We start from the raw sequence: 11178 nt of genomic DNA, 5'->3' as shown, positions 1-11178 counted from the left end.
CAGATCCTGATCATCGAACGCGTGCCAATTAATCGCTGCAGCATGAGAATTTTCTATTGATTTTTTTTATGTTATACATGGCAATTTTTACTGTACAGAACTCGGCAAATTGTATACACAGAGAAGAAGCATGACAATTCTATCTGATTTCGTATGCCAAAACTGATCGTCAGGTTTTTAAGCGCCAAAAAAGGCTCTTAATGTTAGACTATGTATAGCTTCTGTACCTATGTACGTATATAGTACATATTGTAACACAACCATTATATATAATGAGATAAGCCACCCCTAGAAGGTTGTGCTGGTTCCCCAAAACTTATTGTCTTACATGGTATCACGCTAGGTTACGATCGCTTCCGCTTCTAAATCCTAATACCCGCACCGCCGCCGCAGCCGCCGCCGCCTTCACCGCCGCCGCCGCGCCACCGATCGCGCCGCCGCCATGTCGAGCGCCGCCACCACCGGTTCCACTGTTGCGGGCTTCCTCCCGGCCTCTCTTGCGGCTCTGCTCAACCTCCCGCTCGATGCCGTCTCTGTTCCGGCTCCGATCGGGACAAGGAGCATCGGCTCCGTCTTCTCCACGCCGCCGGCGCCCTCGCTTGGGCGTGACCTCGTGGTCCACACCGCGGCGCCGCCGTCCGCTGCGGACTCCGCAGGCGTCGTCCCGCCGCTCCTGCCGCAAGCGGATCACACTGCCCCGCTGGCGGGGTTGGCGGCGTCCGCCCCGGCCGCGGGCCTTGCGGCGTCCGCACCGGCCGCGAGCTTTGCGGCGCCCGCCCTGGCTGCGGTCCCGCCTCCTCCCGCATCGGCTTCGGTGCCTCCGGCTGCCTCCATGGTGTTTGCACCCCAGGCAGCCTCCTCGATGGGATTGTCTTCGCCGCCGCCGTTTCACTTCGGTCATCTCATCACCATCAAGCTCTCCGCCGACAACTACATCTTCTGGCGTGCGCAGGTTCTCCCGCTCTTGGGGAGTCACTACCTGCTAGGCTACGTCGACGGATCGCTTCCCTGCCCACCCGCGCTGGTAGACAGCGTGCACGGTCCGGTCTACAATCCGGCCCATCGCGTCTGGACGGGGCAGGACCAGGCGAACCTCTCCTCCATCCAGGGGTCGCTCTCGCCGGCAGTTGCCGGCCTTGTTGTCTTCGCGAAGACGTCTCATGAGGCCTGGACCATCCTTGAGCGCACCTTTGCAGCGCAGTCCCAGGCTCGTGTCTCTGCACTCCGTCGTCAGCTTGGAGAGTGTCAGAAGCTTGACTCCACTGCCACTGAGTTCTACAACAAGGTCAAGGGCCTCGCCGACACATTGGCCTCCATTGGACAGCCCCTCACCGACTCCGAGTTCAACTCGTTTATTGTCAATGGTCTTGATGAGGAGTATGATGCCTTAGTCGAGATCATCAACGAGCGGGGCAACTCGACACCCATGCTGGCACACGAGGTTTTCTCTCGGCTCCTTCTCACTGAGCAACGGGTCGAGACTCGCCGCACCAGGGGCACTGGCTCCCTGTCGGCCAACGCCGCCACCAAGGGTGGCCGCTCTTCTTCATCACCCCGGTCTCCCTTGGGGCTGCCACCGTCGCCCGCCTCGGCCCCCCCACCTACTGCGACCTTACCGGGGGCTGGCGGTCCACGTGTCTGTCAGCTTTGTGGCCGCGATGGGCACTGGGCCTCCAAGTGTCATAAGCGCTTCCAGCGAAGCTTCCTTGGTCTTGGCAATGACGGCAAAGATACACGCAACAATGCCCGTCAGGTCGCCATGGCTGATCGTCCCGCGCCGCAGAAGCAACAGGGACACACTCAGTCCTACTCCATCGATCCACACTGGTACATGGACTCTGGGGCGACAGAGCATCTAACCAGCGAGATGGGGAAGCTTCACACTCGTGAACCCTATCATGGCTCCGACAAGATCCACACCGCCAATGGAGCAGGTATGCACATCTCTCATATTGGTCAAGCATCTCTTCTCACTAGACATGCCAATAGGAGTCTTCAGCTTCGCAATGTTCTTCGAGTTCCATCTGTGACCCGTAATCTTCTTTCAGTTCCTAAACTCACACGTGATAATAATGTGCTTTGTGAATTTCACCCTTTTGATCTTTTTATTAAGGATCGGGGCACGAGGGACATTCTTCTTAGTGGGCGGTTGTGCCAGGGCCTCTACCGTCTGGAGCATCCTGGTGTCGCTCGTGTTTTCAGTGGAGTTCGGGTCTCTCCGTCACAGTGGCATGCTCGTCTTGGTCACCCGGCCACACCTATTGTCCGTCATATTTTGCGTCGTCATGAGCTTCCTAGTTTGTCTAGTCATAAAGATGTAGCAGTGTGTGATGCTTGTCAGCAGGGGAAGAGTCATCAACTTCCTTTTTCGGAGTCCAGTCGTGAGGTGAAACATCCTTTAGAACTTGTGTTTTCAGATGTATGGGGTCCTGCTCAGACTTCTGTCAGTGGTCATAATTACTATATCAGTTTCGTTGATGCTTATAGTCGCTTTACCTGGCTTTACCTTATTAAACGCAAATCTGATGTGTTTGATATTTTTGTTCAGTTTCAAAAACATGTTGAACGTCTTCTCAAGCACAAAATTGTTCATGTCCAGTCAGACTGGGGGGGCGAGTATCGCAACCTCAACTCTTTCTTTCAGTCGCTTGGGATAGCTCATCGTTTAGCATGTCCACATACACATCAGCAGAATGGTTCAGTCGAACGTAAGCATCGTCATATTGTTGAAGCTGGTCTTACTCTTTTGGCCCATGCATCTGTTCCGTTTCGGTTTTGGAGTGATGCTTTCACCACTGCATGCTTTCTCATCAACCGTACTCCTACTCGTGTTTTAAACATGAAGACTCCCATTGAGGTTCTCCTTAATGAACAACCTGATTATACCTTTCTCAAGGTATTTGGGTGTGCTTGCTGGCCGCATCTTCGTCCATATAACAAGCGCAAGCTTGAGTTTCGTTCTAAGAAGTGTGTTTTTCTTGGCTATAGCTCTCTTCATAAAGGTTACAAATGTCTTCATGTTCCCACTAATCGTGTCTATATATCTCGGGACGTCGTGTTTGATGAGCATGTTTTTCCCTTTGCCAACCTTCCTGTGTCCACTGTCGAACCACCATCCCTGCATTCATCCTCTGTTGCTTCTGACCAATTTGATGATGTTGCATACTCTCCTTTGCTGTTACCTAACCATGGTGCAGGAACCGGACATGGAGCTCGTTTGGAGCTGTTGGAGGATTCACCATCATCATCGTCGTCTTCTGGTGGGCATGTCGATCGCCCTATGTTGCATGGCATCGATTCGCGTGCCCATGCATGGTCACCCGACGAGCCCGTCGCGCCGAGCATCTCCACTGCTCGGTCCGTTTCGCCAGCGGCCGCCGAGTCGCCCGCGGCTCGGCCCGTCACGCCGTCTTCGCCTGCGGCTCGGCCCGTCACGCCGTCTTCGCCCACGGCTCGGGTCCTCACGTCGCCTTCATCAGCGGATCGGCCCGCGACACCGGCCGCGCCACGGCCCACTATGCCGAGCTCGCCATCGGCCCGGTCTGTGATGCCGGAGTCGCCAGCTGCTTCGTCTGCTCTGCCGGTTTCGCCGGTGGGTCGGCCTTCTTCGCCAACCGAGTCCGAGGCTACCGTGACTGGCTCCTCGTCACCGGCTGACTCGTCAACATCGCCGTCCTCCAGCCCGTTGCAGGCTGCTCCGTCGACCTCGGTGGTTCCTGTGTCCCGACCACATACACGCAGTCGCAGTGGCATTTTCAAACCTAAGGAACGTAAGGATGGTACGGTTGCTTGGTTGGCTGCTTGTTTGGCTGCTGCTGTTGCAGATCCATCTTCTGAGCCTCGCTCATATCAGGCTGCCCTGCGCATTCCACATTGGCGAGAGGCTATGGAGTAGGAGTTTCATGCTCTTCTTCGTAACAAGACATGGACTCTCGTTCCTCCACCACCACGGGTAAATGTTATTGACTCAAAATGGGTATTCAAAGTGAAGAAGCATTCGGATGGATCTATTGAGCGTTACAAAGCGCGACTTGTTGCTCGCGGTTTTCGGCAGCGTCATGGTCTTGACTATGAGGACACCTTCAGTCCTGTCGTCAAGCCTACCACTATTCGGCTTCTTCTCTCCATTGCTGTTTCTCATGGTTGGTCACTTCGTCAACTTGATGTGCAGAATGCTTTTCTACATGGATTTTTGGAGGAAGAGGTTTATATGAAACAGCCGCCTGGTTTCTCTGATCCTGATCGTCCTGACTATATCTGTCGTCTTTCCAAAGCACTATATGGTTTGAAGCAAGCTCCTCGTGCCTGGCATGCCCGCCTTACCTCTGCCCTTCGTGCTCATGGGTTTGTGCCGTCTACTGCTGACACTTCGTTATTTCTTCTACAGAAGTCAGAAGTCACTATGTATCTTTTGGTATATGTCGATGATATTATCCTTGTCAGCTCTTCTCAGTATGCTGTTGATGCTCTTGTCTGCTCTCTTGGTGCTGATTTTGCGGTCAAAGATCTTGGGAAGCTTCACTACTTTCTTGGAGTTGAGGTCACTTCTCGTGCTACTGGTCTTGTCCTTACGCAGAAGAAGTACTCCTTGGAGTTGTTACAGAGAGCTGGCATGCTGAAGTGCAAACCGACCACCACACCCATGTTGTCTACCGACAAGATAACAGCTGTTGATGGTGAGCTTTTGTCTCCTGCGGATGCCACAGAGTACAGGAGCATTGTTGGTGGACTTCAGTACTTGACGATCACGAGACCAGATATCTCTTATGCTGTTAACAGGGTTTGTCAGTATCTTCAGGCTCCCAGAGATACTCATTGGGCTGCTGTTAAACGCATTCTTCGTTATGTTCAGTTCACCCTGACATTTGGTATGCATATTCGGCCGACTTCCTCTCGGGTCCTTTCGGCCTTCTCTGATGCAGATTGGGCTGGTAGCCCAGATGACAGGCGATCCACGGGGGGTTATGCAGTATTCTTTGGCTCTAATTTGATCGCCTGGAGTGCTCGGAAACAGGCTACTGTGTCACGTAGCAGTACTGAAGCTGAGTACAAGGCTGTGGCTAATGCTACTGCAGAGATTATTTGGGTGCAGTGTTTGCTTCAGAAGTTGGGTTTGTCTCAACCACAGCCTCCTATTCTTTGGTGTATAACATCGGTGCTACATACCTTTCTGCAAATCCAGTATTTCATGCCCGAATGAAACACATTGAAGTTGACTATCACTTTGTACGGGAACGTGTATCACAGAAGCAACTCCAGATCAAGTTTATCTCATCTAAGGATCAACTTGCAGACATCTTCACTAAGCCTTTACCGCTGCCACAGTTTGAGGCTTGTAGGCGCAATCTTACCCTTCTCAGTTCTTTAGAAAGTGGCTAAGATTGAGGGAGGGTGTTAGACTATGTATAGCTTCTGTACCTATGTACGTATATGGTACATATTGTAACACAACCATTATATATAATGAGATAAGCCACCTCTAGAGGGTTGTGCTGGTTCCCCAAAACTTATTGTCTTACACTCAAACACGCCTTGCGATTTACCCGTGCACCGTCGCAGTTGGCTCCGGCCGTGCGGTGCGGGCCGGTCGTCTTTACTCCGAGGAGAAGATGTGATTGGCGATGGCGCGTCGCCGGGGTCGCTTTCGGCTGGCTTTTCGAGCGGCGGCAGCGGCAGCAGCAGCTTCTTCTTCATTCGCAGCGGCGCCACCACCAACCAACGCCGGCCCAATCATCCAACCTCACTCAAAAGCGAGCATACATACATACGTACGAGCGATTGCGAGCCAGGGAGGAGGCCACGTATCACCATAAACCTCGGAGTTAACCGGCATGGGCCATGCATGCGCGCCCCGGCTCCGGCCTTTATTCGTGCACGTAGGCCGCAATGTAGGCATTCTTCCTTCTGTTGCTCAGTTTAGTCAAACATGTATGTGGGCGCTGCTCCTTCCTACATTTGACTTGTTGGATTGATTGATTTGATTGATTCATCGCTGGTTTTGGTACTTCTTCCCTCTTAACTCCTTTTGTCCAGTCCTTATTAAGGCCTCTTGAACCCCCTCCTCACTGGGCTCTTGTGCAGAAGAAGCCTTTTGGGGTCCATTAGTGGGACCAAGACCAAGGCCCCCCCATTTCTTCACACAAGTCATCTAATTTCCTTTCCGAAAAGGGAGGACTTCCCTGCCTTTTACATCAATCCTCGATGCATGCACGCAATACATACAGTGAGGTGAAATTGTGCGCACTAATCTAGCTGTCGTATTTGCTAATGTGTATGTATGAAAGTAGGCTTGATTTAGAGAGAAGACAGGCAGCCCAGATGATACAACAACAAAAATCTGTTAAAGCAGTTGGGCCTTGTTAGAGCCATGTTTGTTGTGCACATTAGGCTGACTTGTGTTGGTGCTATGTTGGCCCTACACATTGGGCTGACTTGTTTGCTACTTGTATTAACTAATTTTTCACGTCCAAGACCTGGTGAGACTGAACCATCACGATTAAAATCACATCTCTGTTGTTCTTTTACAAAGTGCTCAGGGCAATCAGTGATTGGGATGTGGTCAGTAAAGCTTTCTTTCTAATGAAAGCTTGCTGATACTTCAAGGTAATCCGGAATACCTTGCTGAGTCGATTCTGGAGGTGTAACGGATTTTCCGTTGTTTAAATTCTGATGCTCAGATGCATAAATCTCTTTGCATTGGTCGCAGTTGATGTTGTAACCATCCTTCCGGTGAGCATTGCGTGGTGGACTTGCCAGAGATGAATAATGATATGATGGGATATACGGAGTTGAGGTCAAATAGCCTCTTTCATCACTAGTTGGAACCTGAGTTAAATATTGAGAACATGACAAGCTACTACTTCCATATGACTGCTTTACTGACAACCTAACTCCATCAGTTGGGCCTTGCGTCATGCACCCAGAAGACAAGCTATTGTGTGCATGATCATCAGATAATGGATATGACTGATTCGCCACAAACTAATCTTGGTAGCATCGAGCTGTGTGAGAGAAAGGAGCAGACACTTGAGTTGAAGTGCCATCTCGGAGATGTTCATGCAGATAATAATTTACTATCTTACATATAAACAACTCATAAGATACTCTAGAATGCACCCATGAGATGGATAATATACGGCACCTGACTGTCTGTTTGCCATGGAAGCCATCCCAGAGCTTTGCCCTGCCGCCGGGGCCTAACATAAACGGAAAGGAGCAAACAATAAGACATAAGTCTTCATGTGTGCAGAATTAAGGAAAGAAGGAACAACTGCAATGTAGTGACCGTGGCGCACGGTCGAGCACTGGTCATATGTGACTATATACTTTAGAATCGTCCAATTAAAAACATAATCAAACTAAAACCCTGCAAGCAGAAAATATGGTGTGTCAAGAGTTCAAGACAGAGAGCAAATTTGCAGCATTTAGGTGTCTAAACCCCAGTTAATCATTAACCGATAAATTAAATGAATGATTATAAGTTCAAACCATGCAAAAGAAAAAGTCAACTTCTCCAATAAAAAAGTCTCTGAACAATTTCTTGAGATCTGATAGTCTCACGCATTTTCATAGCGCAGTGAGCGGCAGTAATGGAAATAAGATGCAAATTCAGTAGGATAATCATGACAGAGGACCTACAGGTAAGAGAATACAATTAAGAAGATGCCTCAATGGTAGTAGCAATTTTTCTTTCCCTGATTTTCTCATATTTATGCTTCTGTTCCCAACTTTCAGACCTGCCATGGAAGACTGACAGCAACACCAGCATGTGTTAGTACAGAGAATAGGCAGAGATGCCAGAAAATTACGTGTGGTTATTGTCAACAACCTTCCTCTTAAGAAGTACATCAACACATTTCCAATAGATTACATGCCATACCCTTCTGCTTTGTTCTATGGAGACGCAAAAAATCAAATTACAATATCTAAACAGACAAATGCATGAAAGGTAAGACAAGTTTACAAGAAACAAATGACACTGCATGCCTTGGGAGTCAAGGTACAGTTACAGAATAAAGGACTGCACAACCAACAGTCAACCAAACTTGGGCTACCCAGGAAGTAAGGCTTGGCCGGATCCCCAATGCTGAAGGTGACATAATAATGCCTGCAGAAACAGCACAGAAATTTGTGAATAAGCAAATCCTGAAAGAACTGTGAAAAAGCAGAGGACGCAATGTAACGAACCGGAGAGGTGGGGATCGGGAGTAGGTGAGGGAGAGCGAGAGCGAGAGAGAGAGACTTGGAGAGGAAGAAGGGGGATTGCTTCAAGAGGAAGGATTAGGATGAGTTGACAGTCTGTTACATCGCATACCCTGCCACAGGCGGCTGGCTGCCCCTTTTATCACTCCCTCGCTCTCACTCATGCACTCTTACAGCTGGGGCCCGATCCTGGACACGTCACACTGGACAAGTGGCCAGGTGTGACATTCTCCCCCCCCCCCCCCCCCCCCCCCCCTTGAAAGCGAGCTCCGTCTTCAGTGTTGTCGTCTCCATCTTCAGTGCTGTCGCCTTCGTCTTCCCGGAGAAGGGCCGTTGGGAAGCGTTGCCGTAGGGTGTCATAGTCCTCCCATGTCGTAGCTGCAGTAGCGCTGGTCCCCCATTGTACCCTGATCTGGACGACCGGGGCATTGCCCTTCTTCATCATGCGTCGCTCCAGGATGCGCGTGGGTGCCGTGGTCGCCACGGACAGATCAGGCATCCGTGGAAGTTCCGCGTACACCGGCGTGTAATCCGGCGTGAATGGCTTCAACTGCGAGACGTGGAAGACCGGATGCACGCGGCTGGATTCCGGCAGGTCAAGCTTGTACGCCATGAGCCCGATTCGTTCGATGACGGTGTAGGGCCCGAAGAACTTGTAGGCGAGTTTGGCGCAGGGCCGGCTGACGACTGATTGCTGGACGTAAGGTTGCAGTTTCAGGAGTACCTGCTCGCCCACCTGGAACTGGCGCTCGGTGCGATTGCGATCAGCTTGTTTCTTGCAGCGCTTCTGGGCACGCTCCAGCTGGACGCGTATGTGCGCTGTGTGCGCCGCCCAGTCCAGGTCGTCACTGGTGGACGCGTCGCTTGGCCAGGCCGCCATGGCTCCCAGGTCGGCCTCCTTCCCGTACAGCGCCTTGAACGGTGTACAGTTGAGCGACGAATGGAAGGTCGAGTTGTACCAGAACTCCGCCATGGGCAGCCAGCGACGCCACTTGCCCGGGGTGTCGTGCACCGCGCACCGGAGATACATCTCCATGCACTGGTTCACGCGTTCGCTTTGGCCATCGGTCTGCGGGTGGTAGGCGGTGGAGTACAGCAGCTTCGTGCCGGCGCCGGCGAGCAGCTCCCGCCAGAGATTGCTGGTGAAGACCTTGTCGCGGTCGGAGACGATCAAGGTGGGCACCCCGTGCAGCTTGACCACGTTGTCCCAGAACGCGCGCGCCACCTGCGCGGCGTGGAAGGGGTGACGAAGTGGAATGAAATGGGCGAACTTGGTGAAGCGGTCCACCACGACCATGATCGTGTCGAAGCCTTCCGATGGCGGCAGCCCCTCCACAAAATCCATGGTGAGGTCTTCCTAGGGCGCTGATGGGATGGGCAGCGGCGCCAAGAGTTCGGCAGGCTTGGTGTGTTCGTGCTTGGCTTGCTGGCAAGTCAAGCACTGCTGCACGAACTCCTCGGTGTCGCGCTTGAGCCCCCGCCATTCAAAGTGCTTGCGCACGCGCTGGTAGGTTCCTGTGACGCCGGAGTGGCCGCCGACCGCGTTGTTGTGGAGCGCGGTGATGAGCTTGGTGCGAAGCGCAGTGTTGGTGCCAATCCACAGGCGGCCACCGCGACGGATGACGCCGTGGTGCAGTTCGTAGCCGTCATTGTCGGGGCTGGTGATGGCGAGTTTTTGCAGTCGATCCTGGGCGTCCGGGTCGATGGAGTAGGAGTTGAGCACCTTCTGGATCCAAGCCGGCTGGCATGCCGAGAGAGCGGCCAGGTCGAGTTGTTTGCCCACACGAGACAAGGCGTCGGCCGCGCCATTGTCGAGTCCGCGCTTGTACTGAAAGCGGAACTGCAGCCCGACAAGCTTCGCCATAGCCTTGCGCTGCAGCTCGGTCTCGAGGTGTTGCTCCCCCAAGTTGCAGAGCGACTTGTGGTCAGTGAGGATGTCGAAGGGGCCGCGCTGCAAGTAGGTGCGCCACTTGTCGATCGCCATCATCACCGCCAAGAACTCCTTCTCGTACGTTGAGAGATTCTGGTTGCGCACGCCGAGCGCCTTGCTGAAGAACGCGACCGGGTGACCTTCCTGCACCAGCACAACCCCGATGCTCGTGTCGCATGCATCAGTCTCGATGGAGAACAGCTTGACGAAGTTGGGCAGGGCGAGCACTGGCGTCGTCGTCATCGCAATCTGGAGCCGTTCGAACGCCGCTTGTGCCTGCTCGCTCCAGGCGAAGCCCTTCTTCGTGAGGAGCTGCGTGAGGGGCTTTGCAGTGATGCCATAGTGCGGCACGAACTTCCTGTAATAACCGGTGAGCCCCAGGAATCCACGCAGCTCGGTGGCGTTCGTCGGCGTTGGCCACTGTTCCATGGCCAGCGTCTTGTCCTTGTCAGTGGCCACGCCCTCCTTGGAGATGACGTGCCCCAGGTAGTCGATGTGGTCGCAGGCAAAACTGCACTTGCTCTCCTTGACGAACAGTTGGTGCGCCCGCAGCAGCTTGAAGACGATCCGGAGGTGCTCGATGTGTTCTTCCATTGTTTCACTGAAGACAAGGATGTCGTCAAGGAAAATGATCACAAATCTGCGCACATACTTACTGAATATGGCGTTCATGAGGCATTGGAAAGTCGCCGGGGCGTTCGTCAGGCCGAACGGCATGACCCTGAACTGAAAATGCCCGTGATGCATCTTGAACGCGGTCTTGGCCTCGTCCTCCTCGCGCATACGAATTTGGTGGTACCCCGCGCGGAGATCCAGCTTGGAGAAGACTGCTGCGCCCGCCAGTTCGTCAAGGAGCTCGTCGACGATCGGGAGCGGGAACTTGTTTTTGATCGTGGAATCATTCAGACGACGGTAGTCGACGCAAAACCTCCACGTTCCGTCCTTCTTGACCAACAGGACCGGCGCCGCGTACGGGCTGACGCTGTGCGTGATAATGCCAGCGTCGAGCATCTCCTTGACCTGGCGCTCGATTTCGTCCTTCTGTA

Source organism: Triticum aestivum, chromosome 3A (assembly GCF_018294505.1).
Source record: "Triticum aestivum cultivar Chinese Spring chromosome 3A, IWGSC CS RefSeq v2.1, whole genome shotgun sequence".
Lineage (NCBI taxonomy): Eukaryota > Viridiplantae > Streptophyta > Magnoliopsida > Poales > Poaceae > Triticum > Triticum aestivum.
Note: the sequence above shows the minus strand (reverse complement) of the source record.